The sequence below is a fragment of the Capsicum annuum genome, chromosome 5, assembly GCF_002878395.1.
Source record: "Capsicum annuum cultivar UCD-10X-F1 chromosome 5, UCD10Xv1.1, whole genome shotgun sequence".
In the NCBI taxonomy this organism is placed as follows: Eukaryota; Viridiplantae; Streptophyta; class Magnoliopsida; order Solanales; family Solanaceae; genus Capsicum; species Capsicum annuum.
The window spans coordinates 220,598,783-220,617,514 of record NC_061115.1 but is presented as its reverse complement, the minus strand read 5'-3'; the positions used below and the strand labels follow the sequence as shown (position 1 = coordinate 220,617,514).

Genomic DNA, 18,732 nt, shown 5'->3' with positions numbered 1-18,732 from the left:
TGGAGATGGTCTAGTTATCAGTTTTCCTTGATAACAAGCAGCACATGAAAATTCATCTGGTGTAAGAATCTTCAGGTTCTTTAATGGATGCCCTTTTGAATTTTCAATGATTTGTCTCATTATTATTGAGCCAGGATGGCCTATTCGATCATGCCAGAGCTCAAATGTATTTATATAAGTAAACTTCTGGTTTACGATAGAATGTACTTCAATAAACTTCTGGTTTACTATAGAGTGTACTTCAGCTACACTAATTTTGGCATAGTATAAGCCTGAAGACAAAGCTGGTAATTTCTCCAACATTTGTTTTTGTCCTGAGACATTCTTAGTAATGCCAATATATTCGGCATTCATTACATTAATTGTCTCAACATGATATCCATTACGGCGGATATCTTTAAAACTCAATAAATTTCTTGGGGATTTAGAAGAGAACAATGCATCTTCTATAATTAATTTTGTCCCCTTAGGTAAAAATATAGTAGCTCTTCCAAAGCCTTCAATTAATTTTAAATTACCAGCAGTTTTTGTAACATTTGCTCTTCTTCTGAGTAAGTGGGAAAAGTATTTTTCAACTTTAAAAATTGTGTGCGTTGTCCCACTATCAATAACACAAATGTCATCACGATCAATTAGTGATCGAAATAAAATTTGAGTATCCATATTCTTCAAAACAAAATAAACATTATTACTCTAACATATTTATACACACTATATTTATATACAATATTAGTAAATGACAGAAAAGTAAACTAATATGATTTTAACAAAAAATTAACATAATCGAATTATTTCATTATTATCACCTACAGGGTGATTTACTAGTTCTTCAGGAACTTTAACAAAATCAGAAATGTCCAAGTCCATGGGTTCAATATTATCTTCAAGGAGGAAGTTTGTTTCAACATCATTTTCTGGCCTTTTAGGAGAGGCCTATATAGTTTTACCAGATGCTTAGGCGTACTATAGGTACACGCCCAGTGCCCCTTTCCTCCACATCGATAACATTTATTTTCAGGGTTCGTGCTGCTTCAGGAGATTTACCCTTCTTTTTGCACTACTGGTGCTGAGGGTTATTATTTATTCGAAGACAATTACCCCGATTGAAATACCTGTCACGACCACGATCACGACCTCGACCTCGACCATGACTGGGGTCATGAATTCTTTCACTCTAAGTTGGGTGAAAATTTGCAGCATTCACTTCTGGGAATAGAGCAGTATCAAGAGGCCGAGTTTCATTATTTTTATTAAAAGATCATTATATTGTTCAGCAACAAGAAGATGACCAATTAATTCAGAATATTTTTTGAAACCCATTTCTCGGTACTGCTGTTGCAGGAGTATACTCGAGGAGTGAAAAGTAGAAAGTGTTTTCTCTATCATGTTGTGATCTGTGATCTTTTCCCCGCATAATTCAAACTGCGATTTAATTCTAAACATCGCAGAATTATATTCAGTTACATTTTTAAAATCCTGGAACCTTAAATAGGTCCATTCATCACGAGCTTCTGGGAGTATGGCCATCTTCAGGTGGTCATGTCTTTCCTTTAAATTGTTCCACAATATGAGGGGATCTTTGATCATGAGGTACTCCATTTTTAACCCTTCGTCAAGATGATGACGAAGAAATATCATGGCCTTGGCCTTATCTTGTTCAGATGCCTTATTATCATTTTTAATGGAGTCTGTCAGACCCATTGCATTTAGATGTATTTCTGCGTCTAGTGCCCAGGACATATAAGTTTTGCCAGATATATCTAGGGCACTAAAATTGCGTCTGAAAATATTAGCTATTATTTAAGAAAATTAAATACAAACCTTTATTACCTTTATTTGCTTGGAATGATAGAAACTCATGCTGCTAATGTGTTATAAAATTATATTTAAGGAGGAAATAAAAACTAGAGAGAGTATTGTAATCTTATTTCTATTGTTCTGAAATTATATAGAAGGAAGAAATGGAAACTATAGAGAAGAGAGAATTTTGTATTAAGATTTCTTCTTATAATTTCTACATAAATGAAGGGCTATAATTTCTACATAAATGAAGGGCTATTTATAGCTGAACTTGGTATTATTCAATCCAAGAGGTGGCAGATTTTGATTGGGCTAGATAAAGAGGTGGACCCTGATCTATATATAAAATAACACATAGGCAGCCACTATTTCTAATAGCCGCCCATGTTTTCTAGCTTTTCCAACAGCAACCTATTACCTATGATAATACTCTTTTTCTTTTTTTCTCTTTGTGTTTCTTTCTTGTTCCTTTTTCAAGCTATGCCCCTCATTAGCTGCTATGTGCACTGTCTCATGTCCATGAATTCAATACTTTTCATAATTAAAATCTACTAAAATTGCAATTAGTCATAGATATAAATTTATAACTTCAAAGATATAATAGTTTCAACCTTAGATCCGCTTCTGACTATGTTAAATGCACTTTCTATTTTCTTGTTACTGAGGGCATAGCAGAATGTAGAGGCAGATCAAAGATCTGAAGTTTACGGTTTTGGATTCCATATTAAATATATGTTTTAAAAATGAATATAGATTTAATTCGAATCGAGATTACTAAATTATGTCAAACTCATACCTTGCCTTGAGACAAAATATGGGTTGGTATTGATGGCAACTTGACATATTCTAAGATGGCCCAACTTGAATAATAATGCTACAACTTGACATGCACCATGTGAAAGTGATGAGCCTGATATATAGTACCAAGTAAAGACCAAGTCAACTTCGTCAATATTTATTTATTTCATGGCAGACGAAAAATATCATATGCTAATTGTAGAAGTAAAATCTACTAAATTTGATGAAAAAAACATCAATGGAAGATCAAGCTACGTAAAAGTTTCGACACATAAACAAAATGCGCTCAAAACAACTATGAGCGCAACCATGCGATGGACACAATAGAAATTTGTATTTGTTGTTCCATTGGATGAAATATGTTGTCTACGTTTCAAAATTTTTATTACTAGGGGGTAGAACAACAAGTTCTTACCAACCTACTACTTGTTATTAGGTGTTGCGGAATTTCAAGTGGATTACAATTTATACGAAAGATCTTCTCAGTATCGTTCCAATTTTATCAAAGAATATGTTGAAGAGAGAATTATAAGTCTTGACATATGGAATGATAATAATAGGGATATGTTAATGGGAAAATTGAATGTAGTAATGGAATTGAAGAAAAATGCATCAATAGTTGGTGATGATTTTAATTGGAGAAAATTTTGCATGAGATATCAAGAATTTATGATGGAGGAAGTTATTAATTATAACAAGGACAATAATGCATGGGGGCCACTATTCATGTGTTTTACTCCTACAAATTAGCAGTAGACCCTTCTGGTCAAGCTTTTCCCTGAATCCTACGTGTAGTGAGACCTTTAGTAGCAGTTCTAACGTCCTTTTTTTTTAATTTCAATTTTCTCTAATTGATATATAGTTCTTAATGAAACTTTAATTCCTTGTGATCAATCTTGTTTATGTAGAAGCAAAAATATTGCATTAATTTCATGTGAGTAATAACCTTTACATATAATATGCTTCTATCTCAAAGAGAGAGCTAGGTGAGATGAAAGAATAGTCGAAAATATTATCAAGGCAACTCAAATAAATTTAGTTGTGGAAAATATCTACTAATGATAGAGACCTTTAAAACTGGTTTCACATTAGATGTTCGAGAACTATACAAAAAATACGGTAAGTTGCAATCCTTCTTATATTAATACTAACAACAATAACAATATACTGAATGTAATCCCACAAGTGGGGTATGGAGAGAGTATAGTACGTGTAGGCAGATCTTATCCCTACCACGTAGAGATAGAGAGACTGTTTCAATAGAGACTTTTGTCGGCTCTGAGCACCCGGAGTCTTTCTCTGATCAATTGGACTTTCTCTAAGGTGTCGAATACTAAGTCAGACCCTATGACTGCGGCCTTACTAATTTCGAACAAACCAATCGGAGACCTACATCTCCTACCATAGAGAGCTTCGAATGGAACCATCTGAATACTGGAATAATAGTTGTTGTTGTATGCAAACTCAATCAAAGGCAAGTGGTCATCCCAACATCCCTTAAAATCAATTGCACACGCCCTTAGCATATCTTCTAGAGTCTGAATGGTCCTTTCTTCTTGACTATCTGTCTGAGGATGAAAGGCTGTACTGGGATGGACTTAGGTACCAAGACCCTTTTGGAACCCTTTCCAGAAATGAGAGGTAAACTGGGTACCTCTGTCTGAGATGATAGACAATGAAATACCGTGTAACCTGACCAACTCCCTGATGTAGAGTTTAGCGTAATCCTCAGCTGAATAAGAGGTATGAACTGGAAGGAAATAAGCTTACTTGGTCATCCTGTCTACAATGACCCAGACTGAATCATGCTGGTGACGAGTTCGAGGCAAACCCGTCACAAAGTACATGTTCATAACTTCCTACTTCCAAGTAGGAATAGCGAACTCCTGCATGGAAACACTAGGCTTCTGATGCTTTATCTTAACCTGCTGACATGTAGAGCACTTAGCCACAAAAGTTGCAATATCTCTCTTCATCCCACTCCACCAATAGATCTCCCGCAAGTTGCGGTACATCTTAGTGGACCCTGGATGAATAAAGTACCACGCACCATGCGCGTCTACAAGAATTCGCTATCTCAATTCATCTACATCTGGAACACAGAGATGACCCTGACAACGAATGACACCATCTCCCCCTTGGGAGAAAACCTCTACCTTCTGATCTCTGACGGGCTCCTTGAGCTTAACAAGGCTAGGATCTCTATCTTGCTTTTCTTTTACCTTCGATACTAGAGATGATTCTGAGGTGCTATGAACCCCAATACTACCCTCTGAAGAATCTACTAAGCGAACGCCTAGTCTAGCAAGCTGATGAACTTCCTGAGCTAACTTTTTCTTACTATCCTCAACATGAGCAACACTACCCATAGATAGTCTACTGAGAGCATCAGCCACAACATTGGCCTTGTTCAGATGATAGAGGACACTCATGTCATAATCCTTCAAGAGTGCTAACCACCTTCTCTGACGAAGATTAAGATCTTTCTGGGAAAAGACATACTGAAGACTCTTATGGTCTATGAAGACATCTACATGAACACCGTCTAGATAATGCCTCCAAATTTTCAAGGCAAATACTATGACTACTAACTCGAGATCATGAGTAGCATAATTCTTATCATAGGGATTTAACTGTATGGAGGTGTAGGCTATGACCTTATGCTGCATGAGGACACAACCTAAACCTACTCTAGATGCATCACAATACACTACGAACCCATCAGAACGTCTGGTAACGCTAGAACTGGAGCTGAGGTGAGTCGAGTCTTCAACTCCTGAAAACTCTTCTCACAAGGATCTGACCACTGAAACTTGACTTTCTTCTGAGTCAATCTAGACATAAGGGAAGTAATCAAAGAAAATTCCTCAACAAACCATCTGTAATAGCTAGCCAAACCTAAGAAACTCCTGATATCTGATGGAGAGATAGGGCGAGGACAGTTTCTTACTGCTTTGGTATTTTGAGGATCTACTCTAATGCCATCACCAGAAATAATGTGGCCAAGATATGCTACTGACCTTAGCCAAAACTCGCACTTACTAAATTTGGCGATTAGCTGATGATCTCTGAGAGTTTAAAGTACTGTCCTGAGATGGTCGATCACGCTCAGTGCAGGAATAAACCAGAATATCATCTATGAAGACTATGACAAACATGTCCAAGTACTGCTTGAACACATGGTTCATCAAGTCCATGAAAGCGGCTGGAGCATTGGTGAGACTAAAGGACATAACTAAGAATTCTAAGTGACCATACGGAGTATGAAAAGCTGTCTTCGGGATGTCACATTCTCTGACTCGAAGCTAATGATATCCTGATCTGAGGTTTATTTTAGAGAAATAGCTGGCACCCTGAAGTTGGTCAAACAGGTTATCAATTCAGGTAAAGGGATACCTATTCTTGATTGTGAATTTGTTAAGCTGACGATAATCAATACACATCTTGAGAGAACTGCCTTTCTTGCACACGAATAAGACTGGTGTGCCCCATGGGGAAATGTTGGGTCTGATGAATCCCTTATCTAAGAGATCCTTTAATTGATAATTTAGTTCCTTGAGTTCTGCAGTTGCCATTTTATATGGAGGAAGAGAGATTGGTTGAGTGTCTGGAATAAGATCAATGTCAAAGCCTATTTCCCTTTCGAGAGGAATGACTGGGAGATATTCGGGAAAGACATCTGAATACTCATTAACCACTAGGACTGATTCAAGGTTGGAAGATTCGGAACTAGAGTCCTTGCCATGCATAAGATAATAAACACACCTCTTAGATATTATTTTCCTTGCCCGAAGGTAGGAAACAAGCTGACCCCTGAAAGATGAAGTACTACCCTGCCACTCTAAGACGGGCTCATTCAGGAACTGAAATTGAACCATTATATTTTTGTAGTTGACCCCTGAAACGAACTTACTCATCTTGGCTCTACTGTCTACAACTACATGAGAGGCATATCTGGATAACTGAGTAAACCTGAGAGAGTACTCCTTAACCGTCATATTTCCCTGCCTGAGGTTAATAAACTCTAAGACCTTCACCTTCCTCAACTCTTGGGGAAAGAATCTATCTAAGAAAGCCATGAAAAATTCCTCCAACTCAACAAGATTTGCATCCTCTAACCTCTCGGACTTCCACTACTTATACCAAGTGTAAGCGACATCCTATAACTAGTATGCGGCTAACTCGACACTCTGATAAAAAGTAACTCCCATGATATATATGACCTTCTGGACTTGGTCAATGAACTCCTGGGGGTCCTTATTAGACATAGACCCGAAGAAAGATAGAGGGTTTATTGGGGTGAAGTCCCAAATCCTAGCTGTGGCTGAGTTAGCCACTTGGTTGGCCAGAACGACTGCTGGCTGTTCATTCAGGGCAACTACAGACTGAGCAAGTTTGGTAAAGGCGGCTCTAAATTCCACGTGAGAAACATGTTCTCCCAAAGGATCTTCAGGCTGAGGATCTGGCTGGTTTCTTCTCTTTGGAGGCATGTTCTGAAATAAAAGAAGAGCAGATTAGACTGAGAGTTCAACTTGAGATTATGCTCACTAGCACAACATGGATACTGAAAGAAGTTAAAATGTTCCTAAAACATCTTATAGCCTCATGTACATAAATGTAGCGCACAACACACCCATGTACAAGACTCAACTAGCTGCGGTTTTCAGACTTTCTAGGACACTATTGAACCTTAGGCTTTGATACCAAGTTTGTAACGATTTAATTTTCTAAACCGAAATGCTACACAGTGCGCATGACCCCGAAGGACCACAAGCTAACCCATGACAGATATCTGTACCTATAAACTGCACAATAAATTATAAAATACAGAAAACATGACTAAAGGCCATAATTCATAATATCATAAGTAGAGGGATTTCATGAAGTACATGGTCATCATAAATCTTGTACATAGGCCGGATTTGCAAGTAAGCATAGCATAATACCACAAGACTAGTTCATGAGCAAACCAACAATATTTATTAGGCGCATTATCAACATGGAAGTCATTGGAACATAAGACATATTATGGATCCTTTACTTACTAACAATTTAGCTATATTGCATGATTTATAGTTTCTTAGGCTTTTTATCAAACACCTTACATACACACTGTGGCATAGGTTTTCTCAACATTTAATCATCTTAAGCGACCGAAATTCATGGGTTTTAACTAAAAGCACACATACTTCATGAAAGTCAACTTAAGTTAATATCTTGAAGCTTAAACAGCAATCATTAACATGAACAACATCACATCACAACAAGGTAATCAAATTTTATCATTTAAAACATGGTTCTTGAGCTCTATGGATGAAAGAGGTCCATAGATGAACACTATGCATACCTTATTTCGTGAATCTACGAAGATTGACGGAGAAAATTTCTTGAAATTGGATCTCTTAAGAAAACCCTTGCTTGAGTTCTTGAGAGAATTTGATGAAAAGGGTTATATTTTGCTTCAGGGAGGGCTTAATTTCGTGTGTAAGGTATATATAGGGGTGGAAAAAGGACCAATATGCTCCTTGACCCTTAGGAAGCTGAAACTGTGCATAAATGACCCTCGTGTCAGGACCCCTAGTTGGGTTAAGTATCCCTCATGACGCAATCCCCATTTGGGTCTAGCATACCTCGTCTCGCGATGCTATCGCGATCCCTTTTTGTCTCACATGGCATAACTTTTGATTCGGTTATCAGAATTTGGAAAAATTGGTATCGTTGGAAAGATAATTCAACTACATTTCATTTGATATATAGCAGGCCTATAATTCGTTATAGACAAGGATTTATGGTCTACTAAAGTTGACTTAAGTTTCGGCATTCACTAAAACTCGGACAATAGGAAAACTTTCAACTTGTCCTTGAGTTAAAGGACCTCTATGATCTAAATTCATGCTTAAATAGCTTACCACTCTACATACGTGATTAAGACACTAAATCTTCATAGTATTTTTGGCTTTTGGAACATCTACACATAGGAATGATAGATTCTCATTCTAGTCCGAAATGTAGGGTATTACAGAGATACTGAGAAAAACTGAGGCGATGCTCAAGACACCTAAGAACTGAATCGTAACTAATTATCTGAGATTTGAAACTAAGACATGATACATGAACTGAGATGAGCTTTCATCTAACTGGTTGGTTTATCTGAGAATGGCTATATTCTTTTTATAAGATTTCGGCTAGTGCAAAAAGATGGAGAGATGGGAAAACCAAACTGCACGAAGTTTTCTGTATAAGAAAGTTGAGTACGAAAATCATATCCTAATTAGGATTCGGTAACATGAGTTAAGGCCTACGAATATCTTATAAGATGAAGTGACTTAGCCGCATGCACAACATCTGGGACTACTGAAAAGATTCATGTGGGTACTGAGCAAAAGTGCATAAATATACAACTTGTCTGATTAACTGAATAACTGATAGCTGAACACTGGATATACAAGGCTGAACTGTACTTAGCCTGAATAGCTGGGCTGAGATTTTAGAGTGTTATACATAGGAGATAAGGCTAACTGAGCAACATAAGGTGACTGAGCATGGATTTATGAAGTCTGTATTATCTGTGAATGTGAGACCAAGCATGTAAAATAGTTTTGGAAAAGTTTGTAAGCTGAGGTACTGAAACAATGATAACTGAGTAACTGATAATTATATGCTATGGTCAAGCAAACCTGAAATTGAACTGAGGTTTTTTATCTGGTTACTGAACTAAAGTTGACACTATAACTAAGACTGTAACTGAGATTCTTACTGGAACTAAATGCTGGGTTCTGATAACTGAATACTAATTACAACGGTTTAGACTGATACTGAATAATAAATTCTAGGACTGAATACTGATTATTGAGTACTAAATACTGAAACTATAATTGAGATTGTAACTGAGTTTTGATGGCTACCTGCTAGGGACTGACATTAGTCAAGGATCTGAATGTACATTCACACTCTTTACTTCCCCAACTTCTAAGTACAACCTCTTACTAGCCAAGAACTTGCACACTAACCTGACATTCAAGCCTATCATCATAGCTATACCCTCATGTAAAATAAACATGCAACAATTTTTTCTTATCATAAAACATCTACTCCCTTCCATTCTAAGCAAATGGTCATCACTACACTATCTCACAAGGAGAGCTTACTGAAGGATTAAATCAAAAGGACCTGAAGCATGAATGGATACAATTGAACTTGACACATGACTGGAACTTTGAGAATATCAACAGCATGGATTTATCATAAAGGTTTGAACTGAGGATATACATGATGTAGTCTGAATCTATCTGATCTTTAGGGGCATAGCATGAATCATGAAAACTGATCTTTAGGGGCATAGCATGAATCATGAAAACTGAGTATACTGTAAAGCATGACATGTGTACATGTGTTATGAGTTGCATGACCTGAGTCTGAAATTTCTGAATTCGTAAGACATGATCTATAACACTGGGGGAGCTGGAACTCCGTATAATAGAAACTGTAAATGCACACGATTCTATGGAAAGTGTGCGAATAGAAGTTGTATTCATGAAACTGAGATGTGAAGCATACGTAGGAATCATGCTGACTGAAGTGTAGAACTTTTTACTGAGATGAAGATAGGTTGGAAATCGTCTTCCCTTACTGCTTTCCTATACATACAGGCACTACTACTAGAGTTTGAGGGCCTAACTTGGTTACTTGCTCTATCATCCCCCCCTCCCTTAGCTTTAAGCTATCATCTTAAATCTGTGAGCCCTTACTAAACTCTGAACTAAACTGCATCTTAATCGCATACTTACACTCTGTCAAACACATGTTTTCCTTATTAAGCCCATTATCTGCTTCTATTGCTTCATATACTACTAATATCACATCTACACCTTCATACCTAATTCAAATCAATAAACTTAAATTCAAGCTTACACTGTTCAAGCCTACTGATTTACTCTGGTACAACTATCCCCGTGAATACATAATTTGATCAAACTGTATAATACTATCCCAACTTTTCTTACTGCTAAACTCCTGGGTTCATGCTTACTAATAAGATGACAACTGAGTTTACTGATATGGATATCTAAATGATTGTTTCTGATAGTTCTGATTATAAAGAACTGATCTGATTGACTGTATCTAATAGTCCTAAATCTGAATATCTAACAGTCCTAAATATAAATATTGATAACATAAGTTCTGATAATTGATATAACTAATAATGTGAGTTCTGATAACTGATATAACTGATAACATGAGTTTTGATAACTGATATAACTGATAACATGAGTGACTGTATCTGAGAGTCTTGAATCTAATGGAACTAGCTAAGTTCCATAATGTAGCTGAGTTGACTGTATCTAAAAGTCCTAAAAACTGAAAAACTATCTGAGTTCTATTACTGAGTCTGAATAATTGTATTTGATAGTCCTGATTCTGTAACTGAAATTGTGGGAAGTAGTCATTTAACTGATATGCCCTGAATCTATCATATAATTGAGTTGGGGTCTAATCTGTAACCCTGATTGAAAGGGTGTCAATACCGTGCCACGGGTAAAGACAACTGCTATGAGTTAACCCTCTCTGATAGGATGATCTTTTGTAAACCCTCACTGACAGGAAAACTCGTATATGAGGTATCAACCTTCTAGTCTGGCAGGAAGAATATATCATCCTATGCTGGCTACGTAGTTCTGGTATGCAACGATGACTTCTAAGAATCACACCCTCATCTGATATTGTATGTTCCCATCCTTAGATTCACTCGGTGCTAATTACTACTCCCATCTAAATGACATTGAACTGATTATACTGAATTGATTTCCTAGTTCATACTAGGATTAACTGAACTGTTACTGATTGTTCTGTATAACTGAAATGAACTTAGTTACTGAGTTTTACTGAGTTCCCATGACTAGCGAAACACTGCTGAATTTTGTTAACTGGATGAGTTTACTGATATCTGAACTGAATACTGAACTGAACATGGAGTGAGTTTAATAGACTCCATTGATTGACGGAATACTACTTAGATCTGATAGATGACTATGATTATAGATATTTGCAAAGTACTGAGTAGGACTGTACTAATACTGAATTTACATGAATTTTTCCTGAGTTATGAGACTGACTGAAGTCTACTGAACGTGGCTTGACTGCGAGTATAGTGAAAATAGGACATGGCTCTAGGTACACAGCTATATTTTTTGGGTACAATTACCCCATGACTCGATAGAAGGAAGATGACATTTCTTGACAATCTTGAATACATGATCAATATCAACCATTCGTAATAAAATAAGTTGGGGGAAATTTCATGAAGTACATGGATATCATAAACTTGTACATGGTAGGAATGCATACAATAAAGATCATGATTTTATACTCTAACATCATGGCATTCCAACAACATATTCATTGTACAACAACAACATGGAAACCATACAAGCATAAGGTTAATGGCATGAATTCATCTTTTAGACCATAATAATACATAATACATGTTTCTTGTTTGTCTTAAACATTTAATCAAACACCTTACATGCATAATTTAGGCATAGGTGAAATCATAAAGTTTTACATCATGAACAACCAAGTTTACATGCTTCCAACTCATATGATATCATAGATTCATAGAAACACATAAAGATTCCAACTTGGGAATCATTCATCATCAACAACTTGATTATTAACATCCAACAATATAGACATCAGAAACAACTAAGTTCATAGATTTCATCTTACATACTAAAATAGCTTCATGAAAATACATAAAGACCCCAACTTGAAACCATACAACAACCATCAACATGAACATAATCATACCTGTAATGCCCCGTGAAAGTTATGCATGTGCTAGCCCCTAGTAGAGTACTCTTATCCTTGAAAACTTGAAAATATTCTAAGTTTTAAAGAGACTTAGTTTCATTTTTAGCTATCAAACTTGAGGGATTTTATTTTTCGGCCTTCCTGACCTCCATTTCTTGAAATTCTTATTGCGTTGTGATCGGGGAAGTCAAGGGTACATCTTGGGTGAGTTTCAGGATTTTGGGACGAGCGTAAGGGCATGTTGGTATCTCATTCCAATGAGGTCCCGCGATCTGCCCGCATCGCCTGGCAAATCGCCTGGTCTGGGATGAGCCCCGCGATTGGGTAGGCGACACCTGGCCTAGAGCGGTGCTCTAGGATGGGCGACACCTGGCTTATCGCCTTGGGCCAATTTCAGCTCTCTCCCCAAAATTTTTAAGGGCATTATGGGTATTTCCAACCCCCAATCATCTTAAACACGGGATTATACTCCCAAATGAGCAAAATATTGATATTTTCACCAAAAATCCTCAAGAACACTCTTAAGGGTTTCAAAAATAAAAATCCAAGTAACTCAAGATTCAACCGTGGGTTGACCAAATTTTGCGCGGATCCCGAGCCACTCCCCATGTTGCGTCGACAAGGGTGCGACAACGAAAGTGAATGAATCCGAGCAAATCTCTTGTTCATCTGAACTCAATATTCTTCGGGCATAACATATGTTTACATGTAAAATCTACTAAAACTGCAATTAGTCATAGATATGAATTTATAACTTTAAAGATATAATAGTTTCAACCTCGATCCGCTTCTGGCTATGTTAAACACACTTTCTATTTTCTTGCTACCGAGGGCACAACAGAATGTAGAGGCAGATCAAAGATCTGAAGTTCATTGTTTTGGATTATTTCCCCTTTGTGTTAATGGATTCAAAACTAATAATTTGTACATCTTAAATATATATTTTAAAAATAAATATAGATTTAATTCGAATCGAGATTACTAAATTCTGTCAAACTCGTACCTTACCTCTAGACAAAATGGGTTGGTGTGGGTTATTGATGGCAACTTGACATATACTAAGATGACCCAACTTGAATAATGCTACAACTTGACATATACTAAGATGACCCAACTTGACATATACTAAGTTGACCCAACTTGAATAATGCTACAACTTGACATATACTAAGAGCGAGTTCCTTTCTTGTCCTGTGCCACTTAATGCTCAAGCAACAATTAGCTGTGAAGTTCATCAATGGAAATGAGGCTCGAATAACAGATGTCATCACTTGATCTGCTACCTTAATTCTTTATTCTGTAAATTTTCAAAGCTATTACAGACAAAGCCTTCATCAACTTTTGATAAACTACATCGAAATAATTGAGATCTATGGTTTAGTTTGGGTTAATGTTAGATTCTGAAAGTAATGAAATATAATACAACTTGGCTACGTAAGTCGTCGTACAACAAACAAAGTATATTCCCACAAAGTGGGGTCTGGGGAGGATAGACTGTACGCAGTCCGTACCACTACCTCATATGCGAGGTAGAGACTGTTTCCGATAGACCGTCGGGTCAAGATGTCTGAGATCTAAATAATTTAAGCTGGCTCCACCATGTGATTGGATGAACCTGAAACTTGTATATTATGTATTTTAAAACAACGACTTCACGAAAAGTCTTAATTTCATATACCATGTTTGTCCAAAAAAACTAAGGTCTAAAATAATAGGCCACGTGGCATGGCCGTTCTTGAAAACCCACCGTTAAAAAGTAATGGCATGGATGAGCTGATTTTGTAACTGCGATGACATGAATGAGCCATTTCTAATAGTTCAATGGCATATTTGAGACTTTTCCATTCTAATATAAAGATTCAACAAAGACTTTATTAAAAAAATATAACACACCTAGAAATTCTACACCAGGTTGGCATTATATTAAGATATTCTAATGCAAAGACTTAGGTGAGTAGACTTCATCAAGTACATGTATATATTTCATCCATCAGTTCACATTTAGTTGTGTCTTGTTTATTTATTTTTTTGATTACCAAAGGACTCAAAGGATTATCATTGGGAGATTTTGGATAAAACACCAAATCAAAAGGAATGGATCCAGTCTTGTATAATGCTGCGATGAGAGGCAATATCAGAGATGACTATTTTATACTTGCTGATCATTTGAAAAGGGATGAAGAAAATGGCTTCCAAGTCACTCCAAAGGGCAACACGGTCCTTCATGTCGCAGCCCTCTATGGCCACTCCCATTTCGCGGCAGAAGTCCTTAAGATTACTCCGGTAATGTTATGCTGTCAAAACAAGAAAAATGAAACCGCTCTTCACATAGCAGCTAACGAAGGGCATACTGAAGTAGTCCATGTGCTACTTGCATGTACAGAAGATCATAATACGAAGGATAAACTCACGCAGATGACGGATGCTAGTGGAGATACAGCCCTGCACAAGGCTGTTCGGAGCCAACATCTAGATGTGGTTAAGCTCTTGGTGAAAGAAGATTCTGAATTCGAATTTCTGCCTAATCATGCTCAGGAGACGCCACTCTATCTGGCGGCTGAATCTGGTTTTCATGATGCTTTGATTGACATCTTGGAATCCTGCAAGAAACCAACTTATGCTGCAGGTCCATCTAATAGGACGCCGCTGCATGCAGCAGTAATTCAGGAACATATAGGTATACAATTTTTGTTATTTGCTATATCAATATCTAACTTCAGTTGACCTTCCCATAATCTGTTGATGATTTCGTAATGTCTGTTGTGCAACTATATTTGCGAGAAGATCTAACCCCTTATTTATGCATTTATCGTGTTGACACATCCAGATTGCATTAGATCACTATGGCATTGGAATAAGCCTTTATGCGAGGAACCAGACTTATGGGGTTGGAATTCACTGCACTATGCTGTTAAATTAGGAATGAAAGACGTAGTTTCTGATATGCTGGAGTGGAAAAAATCCTTAGTGTACCTTCCGGCAGGCAGTGAAAATGACTGGACAACAGCAATTCACATTGCAGCTGGTGAAGGTGATGTAAACATGATCTATGAGCTATTAAATCACTGCCCTGATTGTTGGGATATGCTTAACAGCAACAAACAAAATGCTCTTCATGTTGCCATATTGAACAATCAAGACGAGGTAGTCCGTTTCTTATTAGAATCTGATAATTGCAACAGCCTTGTTGATGAGCCAGATAGTGACGGCAACAGTCCTCTCCATTTGTTTGCTGCCTCTGGTAACCATGTGCCTGAATTAATAAACCATCCTAGAGCAAAGAAGATGTCATTTAACAAACAAAACCAGACCCCAGTTGATATAGCATTGTCATGCACAGCGACGACAAATAAGGTATGCGGTCGCACATTTGTTTTTCAAATACTGATTGCGACCGACTCAATATAAACTGTACTATTGATGAAAATAGGAGAAATTGATGGAGGATTTGTGTAGCATTGGCCGATTTGGAAAACGTGACTTTGATGTAAAGCGGAAGTACGAGTACATGCCCAATCCAAATGCAGAAACGGGAACAGGAGGCAAAATGCAACTGAGGGAAGATGATCACGATAAAGCTAAAAAGGTATATCAAACAAAAGGCGAAAGTCTTATGAACGTAGCTCAGATCCATATTGTTGTGGCCACTTTGATAATGACAGTCACTTTCGCCGCTGGTATCACATTGCCAGGAGGTTTTGAGAGTGACCCCAATAGCCCTAATCAAGGGATGGCGATTCTAATAAGGAAAACAGCATTTCGTGCATTTGTTGTTTCTGATGCCATTGCCTTCACATTCTCAGCTGTTGCCATATTCATCTACTTCAGCATGGCAGATATAAGTATAGATCCTCAACATAAAAAAATTTTAATTAAGCTTTATCTTCTCGCAATTATTTGTCAGAGCTTGTCAATGTTAGCAGTTGTAATTGCATTCGCAACTGGTATGTTTGTTACTTTATCACATTCACTTGGTCTTGCCGTTACTATCTGTTCCATAGGTTGTCTCTCTATTTTATTGTGCATCTTGGTTTCTATTTATATATTAAGGAAAATGATGATGGTGTAAGATGAAGAATATAAGCAAGTAGAGAGACATGAAAACTAGCTACTACTTGTACTTATTGCTTTGCAAATATATAATTCAGCAACATATTTCAGTTTTTACCCAATACCTTGAATTACATATGACAGATGTTATTTTAGTTATACATCCTCTTTCACATGATATAACAATCTATGTAAGATCATTTTCTTCTATTCAAATTATAAGTGGTTGCATTTTGTCACCAACAATTGCATAAACCAATGTACCTTCACTAAATAATTCATGGTACAACAACAACAATATACCCAGTGATATTCCTCAAGTAGAGTTTCGAAAGGATAGAGTATACGTAGATATTAAACCTACATTGAAAGGCAAAGAGGTTTCGGAATTTTTATAAACCTTCAGCGCAAGGAAAAACAATTCAAAGCAGTTCAAAAAAGAAAGGTTAGAAGTGGAAAAGCCATGAAAAAATACTATAGAGAGCATGACAAAAAAAGGGCAGCCCGGTGCACTAAAGCTCCCACTATGCGCAGGGTTCGGGGGAGGGCACCACCACAAGGGTGTATTGTACGCAGCCTGACCTTGCAGTTCTGCCAGAAGTTGTTTCTGAGGCTTGAACCCGTGACCTCCTAATCACATGGAAACAACTTTACCAGTTATTCCAAGGTCACAGAGAGCATGACAAAGCAGTCTTAAAAAAAAGAACAGAAACTACAACAGAATACTATGATAATTGAAGTACAAAAAAGTAATAGATAAGTACAAAAATCAAAGGACAAGAAACTACAACAGTAATACTACGACTAACTAGTATGGAAGGAAAAGCAAGAGAACTCTACCGTATTCATGTCCTCCATAACTTCTCGTCTTAGGTCACGTCCCCAGTTAGCTGAAACTATATCATGTCTTGTCTCATCAGCTCTTCCCATTACTTCTTTGGTCTACTCTACCTCTCTTGAAACTATTCATAGCCAATCTCTCGAAGCTCCACATGGTGCATCAACTCCTCTCGCCTTTACCTGCCCAGACCATCTCAGATTCGCTTGCCGCATCTTGCTCTTCATTTCCAGGATACATGCTATCCGAAGATCCAGACATAGATAAAAACCGTCATCTGTAAGACTTAAACTTGAAAGATTCAACCTTTGAAATTCTTAAAGCTATAATTATTGTACTTTAGAAATTATGGATACAAAATATTATATTCGTTGACATTTAGCGACTTTTCTCTCTTCTTCTCCCTCTCTGTCTAACACACATACACACAGAGAGAGAGAAAGGCAAGCCGGTGCATTAAAGCTTCCGATATGAGCAGGGTCTGGGGAAGGGTTGTTAGGAAATTCACCATTTCCTGTATTCCCTTCCATCGCAGCATTGTACAGGATTGGATCCATTACTTTTTTTTATTTAACCTTAAGAAGTTCTATGCAAATCAAAATAAGACCCTGATATATATAGTACTAAGGAAAGACAGGGTCAACTTTTAATTTCTATATAATGTTTCACCTTGAGAAAGTTCTTGAGTCGGGAGTATATCGAAAACAACCTCTTTATCTCACCGGAGATAGTGGTATGGACTGCGTACACTTACCCTCCCAAGACTCCACTTAGTGGGGATATACTGAGTGTGTTGTTGTTGTTTCACCTCGAGAAAGCAAACGACTTTCAAGTTCATTGGATATTTATTAATTAATTATCCGTGACCTCCTGATCACATGATAACAACTTTATCAATTACTCCAATGCTCTCCATGAGATGAAAGAATAGTCAAAGATATTATAAAGCGGCTCAAATACATTTAGTCGTGGGAGCTATCTATTTATGATAGTGAACTTCACAGCTGTTATGAAAATGATGTTGATAGCCTTATAACATGATTGATTAATTGACAGTAGCTTGCAATTTGTCTATACTGAAAAAGTAAAGGTATAGTGTTTAAGTACATTAATTATGTAGGGACATCATCAAATATGAAGATGGAAAAAAGATCAATAGTTGATAGCTGGAAATTAGGTTCCTTCTCTTGGGATGTTAATTTTCTGGAAGAATCATCATAAAGAAGACTACATAAAAAGAGATGGCACCTATGACACAGACAGTACGGCGAGACCAACAGAATGTGCTAAAGTAACATACAAACCAGTCGAAAATGAAACTACGACTGCGGTCATCACCATAAGCTGCAACAGAATTGCCATATTGTAAAGCCGGATAATAGCTATTATCTCTGTTGTTGCAGATGATATTGACTTTGTTGCCATGAGAAAGTAGG

General features: G+C 37.1%; 1 protein-coding gene and 1 long non-coding RNA gene across 4 annotated transcripts in view; one reads left to right on the top strand and one right to left on the bottom strand.

Moving 5' to 3' along the window:
• LOC107871456 (ankyrin repeat-containing protein ITN1) overlaps positions 1-18,732 on the top strand; it is a 71,253-nt gene that overhangs the window by 45,885 nt on the left and 6,636 nt on the right. The window lies entirely within an intron of this gene.
• LOC124898814 lies at positions 14,261-18,726 on the bottom strand. 2 transcript variants are annotated; one of them, XR_007055602.1, is made up of 3 exons: positions 17,299-18,726; positions 14,820-17,088; positions 14,261-14,702 (listed from the first exon to the last, which is right to left on the bottom strand). It is a non-coding gene; the product is annotated as an uncharacterized LOC124898814 (long non-coding RNA). The 2 variants fall into 2 exon arrangements; XR_007055603.1 differs by having other exon boundaries at positions 14,820-17,573; positions 17,966-18,726.